This window comes from Passer domesticus, chromosome Z, assembly GCF_036417665.1.
Source record: "Passer domesticus isolate bPasDom1 chromosome Z, bPasDom1.hap1, whole genome shotgun sequence".
Lineage (NCBI taxonomy): Eukaryota > Metazoa > Chordata > Aves > Passeriformes > Passeridae > Passer > Passer domesticus.
This window is the reverse complement of record NC_087512.1, coordinates 62,051,256-62,070,450: the sequence shown is the minus strand read 5'-3', so window position 1 is coordinate 62,070,450 and position 19,195 is coordinate 62,051,256. Positions and strand designations below refer to the sequence as shown.

General features: G+C 37.6%; 1 long non-coding RNA gene across 2 annotated transcripts; it reads right to left on the bottom strand.

Moving 5' to 3' along the window:
* Positions 1 to 1,180: 1,180 nt before the first annotated feature.
* LOC135289220 (uncharacterized) lies at positions 1,181 to 11,653 on the bottom strand. Of its 2 annotated transcripts, XR_010351994.1 has the most exons (6): positions 11,445 to 11,653; positions 9,042 to 9,097; positions 8,404 to 8,618; positions 3,009 to 3,076; positions 2,368 to 2,497; positions 1,181 to 1,282 (listed from the first exon to the last, which is right to left on the bottom strand). It is a non-coding gene; the product is annotated as an uncharacterized LOC135289220 (long non-coding RNA). The 2 variants fall into 2 exon arrangements; XR_010351995.1 differs by lacking the exon at positions 9,042 to 9,097.
* Between the last annotated feature and the right edge of the window lie 7,542 nt (positions 11,654 to 19,195).

Sequence of the window (19,195 nt, the reverse complement as noted above, 5' to 3'; positions counted from 1 at the left end):
TGAATAAAATGAAATACAGTTTGTAGAATCATGAGCATGTTGTAATATCAATTTTGTCTGACCTGTTGATTTCAAAATGTTTTTATTGTAGGAATGGTATTGTTATAACCAGGAGAACTTCACAGCAATGCGGTGAAGTTAAAATATATTAATCAATCTATGCTTAACAGTGTGCAATATTAGTAATTGCTGAATTTGGGCCCTTGTTTGGCAGCTTGAAGAAAGGTAGGAGATAATGAAATGCATGACCCTATAATAAGCACTGCTTGTCTTTGGTTTGTTTGTAGGGTTTTGTGTGCTTGTTTTATTGAAAAATGATGTATTTTTTTAGATCTGTTAATTTCCAAAAGGAGTAAGAAATAAGAATTTTGTAGAAAGGTCTCAGGATACACTAAGCAGAAGAACAGACTACTCACTAATCCCTCTGCAGAACAAAATTCCAGCCACAGGATCTGCTGAATTTGATCTTCTCTAGTTATTGCAGCTATTGCAGCTTTGAATGCTGCCAGCCCTGCCCTGACACCTAACCTCACTGACAGCCCTCATCAATAAGCTCTATGTTAAACTGCATGGTTTGAAGCAAGTTCAAAAGGTATGTTTTGGTATTGCCCAGTGCTTTTGCCTATCTTGAAATGGAAGAAAAAAGGGCACAGACAGGGAAAGAAAAGTTGCGCTTGTTTTATTTACTGCTTGTGACAGTTGTCTTCTGATTCCCCTGGCTCAGTAAGGTCATTTGTTTTGCACCTCTAATGAAAGTCTTGCAAGTATGAGTTAGTTACCTCTCTCAACACAAAGGCCAGAAAACCTGTGAAGTTTGTTGTGAGGTTTTTTGGCACTGTTTTTTTTTCATGAAAGGGCAAATCTTATAAAAAGTTTGTTTTGCCAATAGCTAGTTTTCTGCATTCCTGAGGATGTGATCTGTTCCTGCATAATTTTAGCAATGTCACTTAGGATAATCCTCTACAGTGATACCTTTCATTGAATAGGAGCTGTAAGAGGTGAAGAGTCCTTGGTCTAAGAATTAAGTTATTCTGTGTGGTTTAGCTCTACTACCTTAAAGCTGTTTGCCTCAGTGACTCTGCATCAAAATTACAGAAATGCACTGAGGAGCTCTTGCATTTTTTTCTCCACTTCAACAGTTCCCCTCCTTGTAATCTTCAAATTAGACATTTACAAGATGTTCTGTGCCCAGACTCCATTTATTTGTATATTTCAATACATATTTATGTCCCATAGACTGCAGAGTGCAGGGTAAGATCATGTTTTATCATCTTTATTCTTCCTACAATAAGATAGAAATTCTGTGAGCTGTTTTGAAACAAAGCTGAAGTAATTTATATGTGCAAAGATAACATATACTAATAAAAACTATATAATTTACATTTATTCACTATATCTAAAGGTCTAATATAAAATTATCCTAGACAGAAAGAGATACTTATTTTTAAAGAAAGGGGGTAATGAGTGGCATATACACGATGCCTTTCTTTTGCTTACAGGTAACAGATTATTTGCTTACTTAACAAAGGTAGAGTAACCAAGATGGAATATGTTACATCCTGGGGGTTTTAATGTACTATCAAGTAGAAATTTTGAAGAAATTGAAATGTATTCTCATTAAACACAATAGCACAGATTCCAATACCAGGCTGAATCATTCTGATCCAGTTGTATTAGGGTGACCTTGCCATGATTTGGGCATGCCAGCCAGAGAAAATATGTCCAAGATGAAGCCTCTACAGGTGGCATGCAGAAAATTGCTATTTGCTCTTGTCTGACTACTGCAATCTCTGCAGTTAAGAAGACACTCAAAGACTCAAGGCTGACCTCCTTCCTGACAGGAAGGGCTGGGAGTATGCTGATACATTCAGAAGCTAAGGCAAATGGTTCGGCAGAGCATTGGACGTGCACCTGCACTTTAACAATAGAAGTGCAGGAAACACAGCAGGGTGACCCTCAGCACCCTTGCACTGCTCCCACCTCTGCACTGTATCAGCTGTGAGCAAGGTCCACTGCTGTGTGCTTCCCTGCCCATTGCTTCCCAAGGCATCTCCAGGAACAAGGGGGATGGCGAATCCCAAAACAATGCTGAGAGTGAAAACTGGGGATACAAGTTTTGGCCTTATTGGTCACTAGCACGTTGACAGAGAACACTGGGACTGTACAAAGTACAAAGGATACCTACTTCTGCTTTCCCCAGAGCATACGATTTTATGGGGCCAGGGCCATATATACAGGATTGATTTGGTCAATCTCTGTTACACTTGATTCATATGTAAATACGAAGTAGTATACATGTATCTATAAACGTTTAGAGACCTAAATATTAATTGGGTATGGTGAGCACCATAGATCTTTTAAGTTGACCTGATAATTCTTTGTCACCAGAAGCGAGATGAAGCTCTGTTCCTCTTTCTCAGGATACTCATTGGTCATGATATCCTTTAGACCCACTGTGAACAGATTCATTTCATCAAACTGGCAGGAAAATAAGCCACTAGAAAAGAAATAATAGTTTTCTGATCATTCAGTGTATCATCTCTGTTCTGATCATCTAGTCACGCAGGGGTCCGAAAAATTAAAAAATGTGTTGGAAAAGAGGAAAAAAGGTATGACAAAAAATCTGAGAGTGAGGCGATGAGTCAGTAAAACCATGTAGTCTGCAGAACACTCACAAGGTAATTACTAACAATCCATCTATGGGACATTTAATTATTTGAATTTTGAGTTAAAAATAAAATTTCTGTTGTGAATATTAATCTCTATTTGTAAGGGTCACTTCTGTAAATTCACAGAAATAATCTGATAAGTAGCTCAAATGAAGATATCTACATCCATTTGAACATCAGTGTCCTAAAATAACAGGCTGGAAAAATGGCCTAACAATATTTTGGAAGTATATAGTGTTGGACAGCCAACTATAAAAATAACTTTCTATATCTCTTCCTTACATCTAATTTTAATCTAAACCACATTTAGAAGAAGGATGTGTAATTGTAAATACTCACCTAGATGCCAAGGTAGCACTGTCATTTAATCTCTGAGCTACATTGCAACGGCACACTTCAAGGTGCTTCTGAAAGCAGATTTATTTTAAAAAAGTTAAATCCTTACATGGTTGTCTATCCACATAGCTCCAAGCCTAGCCTAAAGATCTGAGTACATTTCTCATTACTCCTATTTACAACCATGTATTTTTCCATTGCAGGCTGACTTTTTCCCCAAAAATTAAGTCTTCTATGGCAAGTGACAGAAGGTAATACTTGCAGAAACATTTGAGTGACTGACATCTGTAAGGATGCTGTATATATGCATTTATGAATCCTGAGGGCCAAAAAGCTGGAGCCGACTGGTCTTTGTTATGGCCCCGTGATTATAAATTCCATCCTGGGAAGGCAGCAGCAGAGAAATCCACAGACCTGTCCTGTGCTGGGCGGGCTCACTGTTCTGGTGCCTGTCAAGGGAGAGGGCTCAGCCTCACACTGTCCACTGTACTGTCTACTGTGCTTCTTGTAGTAACACTCCCAGTCACTCAGACATTGAAAATTATCCCTTTTCCCTTGATGTTCTACTTAAGAACATTTTTCATGGTATACATTTCACTTTTATTTTAAATTTATTTCCTTGTTAAAATTAAGATTCCATTCAGAAAAAAAGAATGGAGGACAAGACACATACTTGGGTTGAAATCTTTTGATCCAATGATTTCAATGAATAATTTTTAACTTTATGCTGTGTAACAAAGTGCCACTGTCTATGTTCCTTTGGTCACTCCAAGTAAGTTCTGCCAAAATAGGAAACACTTTCCAAGTGAAAACTGACATAGCCTCCAGTTCCCTTTGACATAAAACTGCTCAGACAATTTCTGGCTATACTTTTGCTAAACTCTGTGCATATGCTGCAGGGGGTGGCTAGTGTGGGAATTTTGAGCTATATGTAGCTGATGAATGGTTCAAGAAAGGTCACTGGGCAGCTGCTCTTTGATGTGCCTAGTGACATCTCTGATGTGCCGCTGTGATGGTTGAACCCCTCTCCTCTTGCAGAGGACAGGGGCTTGAGCGCCTGACATTTCTGGGTTAGTCTGAGAATCTCCTGTACATCCAGCCTAATTCTACCATTCAGATGAGCCTGTCTCTACCAATGAAAATTTAATATTTTCTCTTCCTGTGATTTTTTTTTCTCAAAATGTATCTATTGCCTGAATGAGGATCAGAGGTTTCAAGTCAGTGTACACCCCATGCAGTTAAAATCAGTAAGTGTTCAGTAAGCATTAGATCATACATGCTAATTTGTTACCCCACTGCCTAGAATCATAGAATGGTTTGTGCTGGGAGAGACCTTAAAGGTCATTCACTAGTTCCAACCCACTGTTTTGGCAGGAACATCTTCTGCTAGACAAGATTGCTCAGGGTCCCACCTAACCTGGCCTGTAACATTTTGAAGGATGGGGCATCCCAAGCTTTTCTGGGCAACATCTGCCAGTGCCCCACAGGAAAGAATTTCAACCTAGTCTAAACCCACTCTCCTCCAGTGTAAAGACATTGTTCTGTCACTATGTGTCCTTGTAAAAAGTCCCTCTCCATCTCTCTTGTAGGCCCCATTTAGGTGCAAAAAGCCTGAACAACCCAACTTTCTCAATCTTTCTTCAGAGGAAGGTGGTCCATCCCCCTAACTGTCTTGGTGGCCCTTCTCTGGGCTTACTACAATAGCTCCATGTCCTTCCTGTGCTAGGGACCCAAGAGCTGGATGCAGCTCTCCGGGTGGGGTCTCGTGAGAGTGGAGGGGCAGAATCACCTCCCTTGACCTTCTGGCCACACTGCCTTTGATGCAGGCCAGGATAGGGCTGGCTTTTGGGGCTGCAATAGCCCATTGATGGCTCTGGTCCAGCTTTTCCACCACCAGCACCCCTAACTCTTTCTCAGCAGAACTGCTCATGATCCATTCATGCCCCAGCCTGTGTTCACATCAGATCACATCTAGAGGCATCATTATCACTCTTTCTGTACTAATAACAGCAGCTAGCAAGGTTTTCATACATATCCTGTTATAAACAACTCAGACCCTGAGTGCAAATGAGTAATAAAAGTTTTATTGAGAACCAAATAAAAATACACAAAGCAGAAGAAGCGGCACCAGGAGTGTGGCTTGATGCCACGGGCACGTTCACAGAATGGTGGCTCTGCCTTTTATACACCTGGGAAATTGCATCAGCTACATTATATATATGAGCAGTCATATTTTCCTTATGTATATACTTGGCCCCTCCCAAAGTCTGCCAGTTGACTCTCCTTTGTAGTCCATTGGTGGAGTCCTTCTCACAGCTGGATTGTTGGTGAGGTGTTACCATGCCTAGCTCCCCCAGAGACAAGCCTCCCCCAATCCCAAATGTCCCATGCAAGGGGCATGTGTAACACCCTCCCCATATGTCTCGGACAACACTGAGGGACAGAGTTGTCTGGTGGCAACAACAGGAAGGGGATTGAAGGGAGAGCAAAAAGGGGTCCAAAACCAAGCTATAGCAACAGAGTCTCATAACAAAAGAACTTTAAACCTTAATAAACCTTTTTAACCCACAAAATCATTTGTGAGAGCCAATTACCTCACCATTCATCCCTAATATCCTGATGTTGCCACTTGCACCAAGGGATACTAAAACTGAGTACTTTGAAACAGAGTCTTAAAGTCACTACATCAGATCAAGATTCCAAGGCAGAGATGGCAAATTTCAGTCAGATGATAAGACTTGAGAGTCTCTTATCTGAGTTTCTGTTATATCAGCCATACATATTTGTAATAAATGAAATGGGTTTGGGAACAGCATCACAACATGGTCAAGATCGAACAGGCTCTCTAGAGGTCATTTTTCCAAATCATATGTCCAAAGTCATCTGGAACCAATCACAGGTGACAAGTGTCACAGCTCCCTACAATAGGTGATTGTTTAATATTAAGACACCTCAGCTGTGAAAACTGTGGATGAAACTTTGAAAAAAATAATTCCAGGCAGTTTTTGAACATTTCCAAATATGGAGGCTCTGCAACAACCCTGAGCAACAACTTCCAGCACTTGCTCACATTCACTGTGGAAAAGTGTGCTGAGGTTCAGAGGGAGCCTCTTATGTTTCAGTTTGTGCCCATTTACCCTGCTCTCATCACTGGACACCACTAGAAAGAGCCTGGCTTCATCCTCTGTGTTCCCTCTGTGTTCAAGGAGTTTTAAGTCCCCCTTGAAGATCAGGTCCTGTGAATATAAGATTACTTGGAGGTAATTTTACAAGGCCTTACCCTCCAATTCTTCCCGGTCAAGTGGCTTACAGCAAATACTCACTAAGGTATAGGTTACCCATGCTGGTCTGCTTTTAATCTTCACCTATAAGGTTTTAGTTGGTTCATCATCAGTGGCTAGAGAGAGCTCCAGGAAGCTGTTCTTGAACATAAAGGGTGACTCTACATCCATATCTTCCTACCTGGTCCTTCCTAAAACTCTTGTGTCCCTGCACTGAAGCACCCTAGTAATGTAAACCTATCCACAACTCTTCCACAATCCCAGTAAAATCAAAGCTCACAACAGCCCAGAGATTTCTAAATCTTCCTATGTGTTTTCCATGGCATCATTGATACCCAATGTGACACCCCATTCCTCTGCCCCTGTAGCCTCTACAACACCCTAGTTGTAGGCATACTCCTTAATGGTAATGTTCCTTGCAGTACTTTAAATTGAGAACAACATCCAGCAGCAGCAAGGAGTACTTGTGGGCAGAAGTCAAAGCACAGTACTGACTAGTCTGGGAGTTTAGTATAGATAATGCTATTTCTGGGTACTCTCTTAATTTATTAATATGACATAGCCTCAGATTAACCTTAATCTAAATGAGGCAAAAGGGAGATTCCTGATTATTATTTTAACTGTTACTTTAAAAGACAATTAAGAGCACAACTGGTCTTATTGCTCTGAAGAAGATCAACAGTAATACAACTTTGCATTTCAGACACTAATTATACACAACCTCAGACTATGTGCTGTCTAACCCTGAGGACAATACAATCCCTTGCTTTGCATCAAGACAACAATATTGTGATGAGGAAATTATTTTCCTGAGATAGTATTCACTTTAAAGATGGGTGTTTCTTTTAAGGTAAAGAGGGAAGTTACAGCTGTGGGAAAGTAAAAGTTTGGCAGCACTGTAGATTTATACTTCAATAATTTTTCTTAGATTTTTTTTTTATGTATGCAAACTTTTTCTTCCCTGTCTAATGAGATTTGAGAGGCATAGTCTTCTTTCTGTCCATTAGTTGAAAATAACACTAACTTATTTTCAAGTCCATTTAGAGGACCCTGTTGTGGTTACACTGCTAATCCAATTCCATCACTTAAGGCACAGAGTTAGCTGCTAGCTGTGTTGGACACAAAGCTACAAGACTGGCCACTCACTTTGGCCTGTGTCAGAGGCCTGGTAAGTCCCTGGTTGTAGATTGGGGTATAAGAGGTTTCTCTTCACTCAGGTCCCTGTCTTAAGGCTATACATCTCCTTTTTGTATCTCTTTTTTTCTCCTAACTGAAGCCTGAAACTTTCAAAGCATTTATGTTTTATCCTGTTGAGAGGTTTTGAATGGCTCTGAGAGTGTTTATCCATTTATAAACAGGGAACACTTAGTCTGCCACCTGTGGACATAGTTCAATATGGATTATAAAAAAGTAACAGGAAAAAAATAAAATTTTGTGTCCTTGTACACCTGAGGATCCATATTAGTCAAATGATCTAAACAGTGTAAATTGAATTAAGAACTTAGGGCAGCCTTTGTTTACCTGACAGACTCAAAAACATGGCAGAAGCAGAGATCCTGACTATGTCTGTGATACTTAGGTTATGTTGAGCACTTTTTCATACCAATGGCCTGCGTCAGGGAGAGTTGTCCATTGCAAGAGACATGGTTTCTGAATCAAATGTGGGGTGAAACATCCTCTGTTTCTTGGTATGGTAGAGGTTCCTGCAAATATGTCCAACTGCAAACTTGTGAACGTTCCATGGAACTTTGAGTCTAAAATGGTCACAGGTGCTCTTCTTGCTAACTATGGAGCCAGAGGAATCACTGGGATAGGCTAGGGCCTGGATTGCACACCCTGAATTCTGCTTGTAGGCTACATTGGAAAACAAAGCAGTTTGTGTATCTCACTTCCATGCCCTATCACACATAAAGATTGAATAACTCCTGTAGAAGAAATAGAGCTGCCTAATATATTACCATTTCTCCCATTTTTATGTTTCATACCATGAGAGGGAGTAATAACAAATGAACAAACTACTGAATTTCTTACTTTTTTTCTGGGACTGGTTAAGAAGCCTTACCTGCTGGCAGCACTAAGTCACATGTGACCTGGAATTTTAATGTCCCAATACTCACCATGGTGCCTGAGAACCTCTAGGACAGATACAGTCAGTTGAAATGCTCTACTAAGAGGTCCCTTGTTTCTTGCATTTTTTAAATGCAACAAGCAAGGAGTTGTCTCCAAGAAGACGCTTCAAGATGGAATGCACTTTTCAGCTGCTCTGATAGAGACTTCAATGTATTCAGAGTATTCAGAGTAACCTGCTCACACTCTAGCATTCATCTGGGACCTAACAGGGTAAAGGAAAGCAATATGGATAATTTGGTTGCATAGGAAAAGTGATCCTTCCCTTTTTAAAAATAACATTTGCTATCACAAACATTTCGGAATGACAAAAAAGCCTGTATCCATTATGAGCTATGGAAAGGACCATACAATAATCCAGACATCTAACATAGTAGTTTTCAGCTGAGATTTTTATGTGTGTTCCTTTTCTCTAAAGTAAAATGCTAACCTAAGCTGACTAGGATTTCATTATCTGACTCCACAGCATGTTGTTTCTATAATACAAACATCAACATTAAATAGTAAACACCTAAAACTATCAAAGAGGAAGAGAAATTCTTATAACAGGAAGATTTTGCATATTCAAAAGAATTTTTAAAAAATTTCTTTCTGTGAGTATGAAATTTTCATTTATTTTCCCTCCTACCTGCAACCTTTAGCTGTTTCTAAAAAGGGAATCAGGAAGATGAGTGTCACAGCTCCCTGCAATATATGATTGTTTAACCTTAAGTCACCTCAGCTGTGGATGAAACTCTGAAAAATGTTTAGAATGTGACAGCACAATTATTTTACTATGTTTATACATTTTTAATAATTCTGCTTCCAGCAGAACTGATATTTCTTGTAGCCACAGAATCATGAAACCAACTGTTAAAAGGATGCAGTTTTGCTTGTGCTGTTTTCTCTGTCTTGTTAGCTAAGAGGTTATGGTGTGGCTTAATGCCACAGAATAATTACAGTGATGCTTTAGGAAGTCTCAAAAAGCAGAGGTATTTCTCCTTTTACATGGCTGCTTTTGGGGATGAGGGCATGTGTCCATGTGTGAGGGAGCACAGCAGCATGATGGCAGATGGAAATAGAGTAAGACAGCCAAGGGAGGACTTGGACAATGTGCCACAGAGCTCAATAAATCTATATGGTCTCTTTATGCTCTGCAAGGTCATAGATGACACTGACACTGGTTTCCTAGCAACCCACTCTACTAACCTACTTTTGTCCCAATCACTGGAGAATGACTTTAATGCTCTGAGCTGCGTTTCAACATGTGGAGGAAAGAATCAAATTGACGCTGGTTAACCGCTGATGTGCAAAATGCCAAAAAGCGTTTTACTGGTCCATCTCCCCTCTATATGTCTTGCACACAGAAGACTTTCTTAATAAAGAAAGCATTAAAGGACTCCTAAGTTTCACAGGAATATTAAATTCATTAAAAAATGTAGACATATAATGTGAAAAGACATATGTGTTAGTTAAGCAGGCATATAGTACTAGATCCCAGTGGAAAAGGATTTACCCCAAACAGGAGATGCTTATGATATTAAAAAATAAATACATAAAAAAGTAGAAACTAAAAAATAGGAAATTACAAAGTACTTAAATGATTAACATGGGTTTATTCAGCACAGATAATATAGTCAATTAGTTAAAAATGTTTCATGTGCCACAGTAACTATTAAAACAAAAATCTAAATTTTGTATACCTGCCATAAAAAACACATAAAGAAAACAGAGTTTTTAAACAACAATAAATCACTTATATAACCATGGGGAATGAACTCTTCTTCTGTAGCTGATAAGTAATATGCATATGGTGAATAGGATACAGCTATATCTTGTCAAAATAATGATGTATTTGAGTTTTCCTCTTCAAAAATTTTACATAGCCCAATTCCAAAACAGATGTAAAATGACACAGCAGAGTAAATCATGCAAAGCAAAAATTCATTCAATGAATTTTGCCTTTTTCTCTGCTTGAGTAATGCTCCAAAGTCTAACTAAACATAATTTAGATTTATGTGATAATTTCTTTTAATTTATTATTCAAATTTCCAACTCTTGACTTCACAATATTCATTCTTCACTGGTTAACTGCAAATATTTATAAGAATCAGATGAATAGGCTCATCTGTGCTTTGGTAAAAAGTGTTCTCATCTAGCCATAGGATGTAAAACTCAAAAAAGAACCACTTTATTTAACATGTAGCAAATGAATACTTTCAGAACACACATGCTGTGTAAATCTCAGCTCTGATTTACATTTGCTAGGACTTTCATTTCAGACAGACACAGCAACAGTGCTGTGGTTTAATCCCAGCCATCAACCAAGCCCCACTCAGCCACTCACTCCCTCACTCTCACACCAGCAGGGCTGGGAAGAGAATCAGAATGACAAAAGCCAGTAAAATCCAGACAAGTAATGGGCTGATATAAAGAAAATTTAATAGGGAAAGCAAAAGTCACACATGCAAGCACACCAAAACAAGGAATTCACTGCTCCCTGCAGGCAGGCAAGTACTCAGCCATCTCCAGGTGAACATAACGGTGACTTGGGAAGAAAAACACCATCAGTCCAAATGACCCCCCACCTTCCTCCCTTTTCTCCCCACTTTGTATTCTGAGAATGATGTCATATGGTACGGAATATCCCTTTGGTTGGTTTGGGTCACCCGTTGTGGCTGTCTCTCATCCCAGGCTCCCATGCACCCCTACCTCACCGGCGTGGCACTACAAACAGCAGAAAAGGCCTTGACTGTGTGTAAGCACTACTCAGAAATAACAACCATCTCTGTATTATCAACCCTGTGTTCAGTACAAATCCAAAATGCAGCCCCATACTAGCTACTGTGAAGAAATTAACTGTACCCAGCTAAAACCAGCACAAATAGGCATGGGAGGTATGTCCTTGCTTCCCTATACCCAACAAAACTTGAAGTTTTGCTATCTAAAAAACTTTGTGCTAACGTCTTCCTAGCCCACTGCCAGAAAAACATAGTGGATATATCACTGGATCCAAAACTTTCTACTGGTGATCTACTTGAGGGACACTTACTGAGCTGAGATGGAGCTTTTCAGTTGTGCTGACACAGCACTGGTCTCCTCCAAGACAGGTATTGTCAATAACATGAGAGAATGAGTTCTGTGAGCCAAACACAGTAATTGACTAAACCTTGGCTATCACCCATCAGCACACACGGAAGACTGGCAGATACAAGGAGTGGGAACTGAAAGATTACGAGATCGTAAACCACATATGTAATGTTCTGCCCCCTGATTGAATTGAATATGTCATGAAGATTCTCCTAAACAGTTTTGACTGTCAGTGGCATTGTGAGGCCATAAAAAAGGAAGGATCACCAACCAGTTGCAAAATCCGCTGATAGCTATTCCCCACACAGGATTTGGAGAGTGGAGAAACGTGCAGATTGCCAGAACAGTAACTCCCTCACTGTAGGCCAAGGCCCCTCACAATTACTTTGCCTCTGTTACATAGGATGATCCTTAGGTGGGAAGAGTCTGAGCTCACATAAAAATAACTTCTGTCACTCTCATTTTTACCCCACAGTGCATTTGTGTTGCTGATGTTTTTTGAGGTGGTTTTATTCTGGTTTGCCCAGCTGTCATTTACAACCTCAGAATAATTGCATCATGTAAATTGAGGAGAAGAATTAGAAGTTTCTAGCCTAGTCTCCTCAGAGCAGGAAAGGTGAAGAGTGGATTTTTCAGGGTCTTGTCAAATTAGCATCTTAGTATCCCAAAGGACTAATCTTTCATAACCTCTCTGGAATCCTCTTCCAGTGTTTGATATTCTCATGATTATTTATTTTTTCTCCTTAAAAGTAATAGAATTTTCACCATATTACAAGTTTTTGGAAAAGTCTCAGCTCATGCAGAGGATTGAGTCCTATTCCTTCAAGAAATTTTCTAGGAATGACAGCTAAATTAATGTAGACTATATGTGTGGATGTGTTTGTTTAGTGAAGAAGGAAAAATGAGAAGCTAAATGAGAAGCTGAGCCTGAGCACAGCTAAATTGTGTTGACTAAAATATTTCCCAATTAACAAAGGGAGATTTGAAGGAATTGCTAAGTTTCTATACATGATTTAAAAAAACAAACCCGAAAACAAAGCAAGAAACAAACAAAAACAGAAACGAAAATTTTAAAAATATTCCAGTAAATATTCTACAGAAGCCTACAGAAAACAAACAAAAACCTAAGCCAGAGAGGTATGCCGTGCCACTTGAGAAAAACCAAAGGAGAAGGATCCTGAACACAACTGGAGCTCAAATCAGGATTGATGAAATGTCCTCACACTAAATTCTAGAAAATAAATTCTCTTAGACATTGTTAAGCAAACAGACTATACAAAAAAATGTGTCTGTCCTATCCCCAGTCTCTTCTACATTATTCTGGTCCCATCTCTTTACACTTCAAAGGGCTGGACTGAATAGCCTTTCTTAAGACAGTTTGGTAACATTATAATACTTTTAATGGGTACACTATTCTCTTGGTTTCTCTGTTATTTCAGCTTCTAAAAACCATATTTTCAGTCCTACAGGCATTTGACTTGGTTTCCTTCAATTTATTTTCAAATGATAATTGTTTGGACTAATACTATCTGTATGTTAGCCAACCATGCACTAGTAAACACAGGCAGTAAAACAGCTGTCTTTTGAAACCCAAAAGAGTGAAAGTAAGGAAGTTTCACTTACTTTCAGCTTAGTTACTCTGCAGATTTATATCATCAGTAAGGTCTAGATGCACTGGGTGGTAATACACATCTTGAATCTTTTCACACATACCAGCCCCTTTTTAAACTGCTGTTCCTGAGAAGTTGGCACAACTCTAAATTTATAACCAAGAGATAATAGAATATATTATGAAATTCTCTGGAAAAAAAGTTTCTTTCTGTAGGATTGTCTCAATGTAGACTTAAATAGTATTTTAAAGAACCTATAAAATTTGTTGCCTAAACCCCAAAGTCATCCTACCAATTTTTCAACACTTCTTATATTCATTTGCATACGCTGGTTAAATACAAATTGATTATGGCAGTCTGAGTATAATTTTGATTCCAGTAGAACTGAAGCACATGCAGACTCATGTGCCTCATTAGCCCTCCCTAGTGTAATCGATATCAGAATCTATGTGTCTTAAAAAATATTAATGTTTTCAGTCTGTAGTTTTCAACAATTGTATAACTAATAAGTAATACCAATAAAAGTAGACATAACTAATAAAAGATGGAATAATATTACCAAGACCAAGGAGTGAAAGAAAACTTTTAACAATGTTTTTTATGTATTTGCTTTGGGTATGTATATACAATTCTGTAAATACACTTATATATAACATAAAAAACCAAACATGTATGTGGATCTATATGGTCTATCTCACACTTCTCTGTAGATCAACTGGCAGAGAGGCAAACATTTTTTCTTGGAGAAAACAGGATAAAATATCTCAATTTATCTAACTTTATATTTGCAATAACCAAAGAACATAGACTTAAACAGCTACAGGTCAGCTGGATTGTAATTTACCCTTTGGTAACTTCAAATCTAAGACAGATACAGATGGATGGACATTCACAGAAAAAGATAGAAGACACCTGGCTTCTGGGTTATGGGAAGAATAGTTAAATTCCCAAAAAATATTATGTAAAGCATGAACTGTATTTATGGCTGTTATGCCTTGCCTTTAGATTCACAAACTGTAGGTGCTAAAATGAGACAAAGCTGCTACCATCACTTATAAAACTTAGATAAATCTCCTGATCCTGAGGGAAGACACTAGATCGTACCTCTTCTCAAAATCAGAAGTGGAAGCCAGTTTCTAGTTTTCAAAGTAATTAAGTGGCTGGTGCCAGATATAACCAGTCCCAGAAAAGCCCTCCAAATTGTTCATTGTGCCTTTGGCATCTGTGAAAGGGATCCTCCTCAGGAGCATCGAGCTTGGTTCCTCTATCTAGTCTTGGCAACAGCTTAAATATCCTTCTCCCACCTGATCTTACTTTTCTTTTCTCTTTTTATCACCTGACCTCTGCCACTATAGCTATCACTGCTCAGATATTTCATCTGTGATAGGAGGGGTAATGCAGATAAAATAAGAATCTGAACATATCTGCAGCTGGTTTTAAAATCCAAAATTTTCCTATAGAGCTGAATATATTCAAAAAGGTTCTGCAAATATAACATACAATTAAATTCAACCTTCTACTCTATTTATATCCTCTTTCTTTATGTGGGTTTTTTGTATTTTCTTTGTTTGTTTAGAGAGAACAATTTTTCTGGGAAGAACATCTATGAAGAAAAACCAGTTTTAAACAAATATTAGAGATATTTTTCTAAACTAATTTGTTAGGGTTTTTCAGTCACTGCTCCTACATCAAACAATGAGCTTAAAAATTATTAACCATGTTTGAACAAATGCAGTACATTATAAACAATGGAGAATTACATAAAACCATGAGGGTTTTTTAATATATAACTTAAATGTAAAATATAATATTTTTAACATATTTGTATTTGCAAAACAAGTAGGTAAATAATAATTAATTTAACCTTTCTACACTGTCAATAGTTCCTATAATACAGTTCAACACTAAGTCAATCCAGGGCATGCTTTAGTTAAACTCCATGAGAACTTTCTGTAAAACCAATTATTCTTCTCCACTCATGAGGCAAAATCCACCCCTCCAATCAGCAGCACTGACCTTCTTTTGCAAGTTTCACAGAATAACCCATGAGACAGTAGGCATACATTATTAAGCATTGTATTTAAAAATATACCAAAATTAGCACCTTTATCTATAACTCCATCTAGCAGCAGAGTATGGATCAAAATTTCTTTTGACCAATTATCCCTTATAAATCTAACCAAGGCCAACCCATATCTGTGAACATATTTACAGCTACCTACAAATATATGTGACTACATAAAAATACACATTATGCACAGCATATGGAAAGAATGCTTATATATAAAATTATGCATGCATGTCAGTAAGAATCTTTACCCAGAAAGAAGTTCACACATACAGAAAAATTGCTCTTGTACATTCTACACCAGCAGATATTTATTAACATTTTCCCTGCTCCGTATAGTTAGTCTTATTTAAGAAATTATGTGGTACAATTACTTTTTACAGGCATATTGTAATAATATCTGACAGTAAATTGAGTATAATGGCATTCAGTTAATATGCATGTACTTAGAACAATATAAACACTTGAAATACAGTCAGTACCAAAATTTTGGTGAAGAGGGGCAGGAGAGTAGCTTGTCTATATGTAAGAAAGACACAATCAAATTGACAGCCTACAGAGGGTGCATGTACGTGCGCAGCAAGTTTAGCTTCATTGTTATATATAATAGCAAATCAACCTCGTGGGATGTTAATTATTTTTCAAATCTTCACAGAAGTGTCCAATAGAAATGCAGATCTACATAAGTTTGAACAAAACCTGGATTTCACTCATCTGCTGAAACACCAGTTCAGGATTGACATTCCCCAGTTTAGTGTTTCCGGTAAAACACTCCAAAGAGTGTGCTGCTCCCTCACACTTCCACACCCTCCCCATGCTCCCCACACCCTTTCCGTGCTGGAAAGGAGAATGGAGGCACAAAAGTTAAAGAGCATGTGTCAAGATAAGAAAAATTTACTGGAAACATTTGATAAGATAACAGAGAGTAGCAGCAGCAATACTAATGACCGATGATATAAGAAAGAGGCGAAGGATTCGCACGCAATGGAGCCTGGTATTGTGTGAACTGCTGTCAGGGCAGACACACTGCCCCCCACACCCAGCATTGATGTGAGGTGGTGCAGAACAGCTGCCCCTCTTGGGCAGTTGTTTTGCACTGCAAAATTAGCCCTGTCCTGGCTGAACAGGGAAAACTATCTACAGGTAAAAGGCAAGGTGAGAAGACAGAAGATTTTGATCAGGGCCTCATTTCAGCTGCCCAGTATGCCAAAAAATGGATATTACTGACTGTAACTACTGAGAGAATGGAGATCCTCTTGATGCTGTGAGAACTAACAAATGGTGTATAAATATGATTTCTCTGTCCCTTTTGTGTTGCAAATAAGCCTGTTTACTTAGATGTGTAAAAATATGTCTTGGGCTGAGTTTTTACTCAATTGAATTGTGTCCATATAAACTAGAGTTAAAGTTGAATTATGTATGCTTATTTTGCTACTTTGAGTAGGTATAACAGATGATTTAAACTCATATTCTTGGTCAAGACATCAATAAAACCTGAACTCATCATGTGTTGACTATGTTTTCCATGTATTTACTGATACTGCTTCTTGTTTTTAGTGTGTTGTTAAATCCTCTCAAATATCTCATTTTTGACTGAACAATAAATAAACAGTAAACCTAGAATAATAACAAGTAAAAGAAATGTAACTTTAGGATGGCTCACTGTCACTGACAACATTACATGTGCATATCCATCTTAAATCTTTACAGAATTTTCAAAAGCACCCCACATATAATCACCGAATTCTGACCTTTCTACAGCTAGTATTTTGGCTTCTTAGTAAAATCTAGGATTTCTACTGAGATATGCTGGACTTGCATTTCACTTCCAGCAACTCCTATGATAGTTAGAAGGAATTAACTTCCAGAGTTGTCTTCTTCATAGACAATCAGTAGTGGATGGTTACTCCATAGCTTTTCTCATTGTAATAATTACTTTTATAGTAGCCCCCAAAATATTTGATACTAAACCAAAAGAAGTTTTTCCAATGAAAACCATTGGAAATTTTTGTCTATAAAATTTTGGTTTTTCAGTTGAGATCTTGTCAATTTTCCTATCAACAATATGTCATTCGCCCCAAGCTTCCAAGAAGCAATGTGTAAGGAATTAAGGGTCAATTCAAGCAAGGCAAGTAGCACTGTGTGGTCCTTCACATGGTCTTCAGCCAGCTCAGTCCCACCATGGTAATGCATGAATTTGGTCCATGAACCTGTTAGCCACCATGTTTGGCTGGTTTGTGAACTCAAATATGCCTGTTTGAAGCTGGCTTTGATCTTTCTGGCAGATCACACATTACAGACATATATTGTGAATAGCTAATTTTCAGTTTGAAAGACACAAATGCAGAACAATAATTAAATCTGTAGTAATATATCTGCTGAATTCAAGAGGACATAGCCGATGGTACCGTTCTAACCTAATATCTGGCAATTCATGTACTAATTATTTCTTGAAGCAAGAGCCTTTGCTGAATGCTATTCTAGGTAATACCTAAATCAAACCTTTTTTAGTATGCCAAGCATGCTATTGATAATACACAGGAATGAAAATATACCATTTAACAATACACACAGTACAAAATGTCACATCTTAATGTGATTTGGAACAGAAACTCAAAATGTCCTTGACAACTGAAAGTATAAAAAACCCAAGTGCCAAGTCAGACACAATTTTGGCTGTGGATTCTGATTTCAATGAACCACTAATCTTGGTCTGGTCAGACACTTCAAAGTAATCATGAATTGAATGTCAAACTACATTACATATAAGATCAATGAATAGAAACTGCCTTTTAGATGCAGACAATCAAAATGGTTAAGTAGGTTTGCTAGTTTTTAAATGTCATGTTTTCTAGATTGTTTGCAAATTCAAATCAGTGCTGCTATTAGATCTCACATCACAATGGAGAAAAAAGAAAAAATATTTAAGATATTTGGTATTCTAAATGTTTCCTTTTTGCACTCGGAAATTCAGCTTAATTTTACTTTCTGTCTAAAAACACCACAAAGTTACACAAAAGCTTTTGCATATCCCAATGTTATGGATTTACATGTGTGTTTCCTGAGATGAGAAAGAGGAGGGAATAAATTTCAGTTGGCATATTGCTTTTTTTCTGACATTTCTGGTTCAAACAGAAAATCAAACATCTGCATAATTACTTTAGACTGATGTTTCCTTTTACTCTTATATATGTATCTTTATATTAATAAAAAGGTTTGATATGTATGGTGATGTTTAAATCTTTAAAGAATTTATTGCCTTTAATGATTTTTAAGGATATTGATTTAAGGATATTTAAGGATATTGAAGGATATGGATGATGATAAATGAAGAGCACACAAGAAAACTCAAGCGTTGAATTCAGTTTAACTTTATTCTTTAAAAAACTCACCCTTCTGGATTTTAGAGAAATTGCTTTTTCGTTAAAGGAAAACTTCTGTTGGTACCACATGTTTCAAAGTTGTCTCAAAGGGTGAGACAACAGATAACCTAACTGAGAATTGAAAATAAAAACAGAGTTTTAGAACAAATACCTACTTAGTATTATATTGGGTTAAAAATTAATTTTCTATTGGGCCTTCTCTGCAGGTAACTGATTTTACACTAATTAATCCCCATAAAAAACACTAAGGTGTACATTTAAGAATGCTTTTTCAAATTTAAAATGCTTAGGAGTTTTTCTTGATTAGGTAGAGGTTTGAATTCTAGCAAATTGAGATATTCTTGAGGCAAAATAAAAATGTTCAGAAAAGAGTTTAATTAAGTTTGGTTAAAAACAGATTTAAAGCCACCTCAAAACAGGCATAAAACAGATAAATTTAAAGCCACCACATACCAGACTTGCAAACTGAGTGGTTCCTCTCTTGAATAGGTTAATGGTTACCATTTGGGCATAAATACGTTGCCAAATATTCTGGGACATACCTCACACCCCAAGAGTTTCATAACATATTCTCCCTGTTTTCAGAAGCAATTTGTGGTTTTGTACAGGGGTTCTGCATTTTAAGTGTCAATATTATAATAAGCTTGCATAA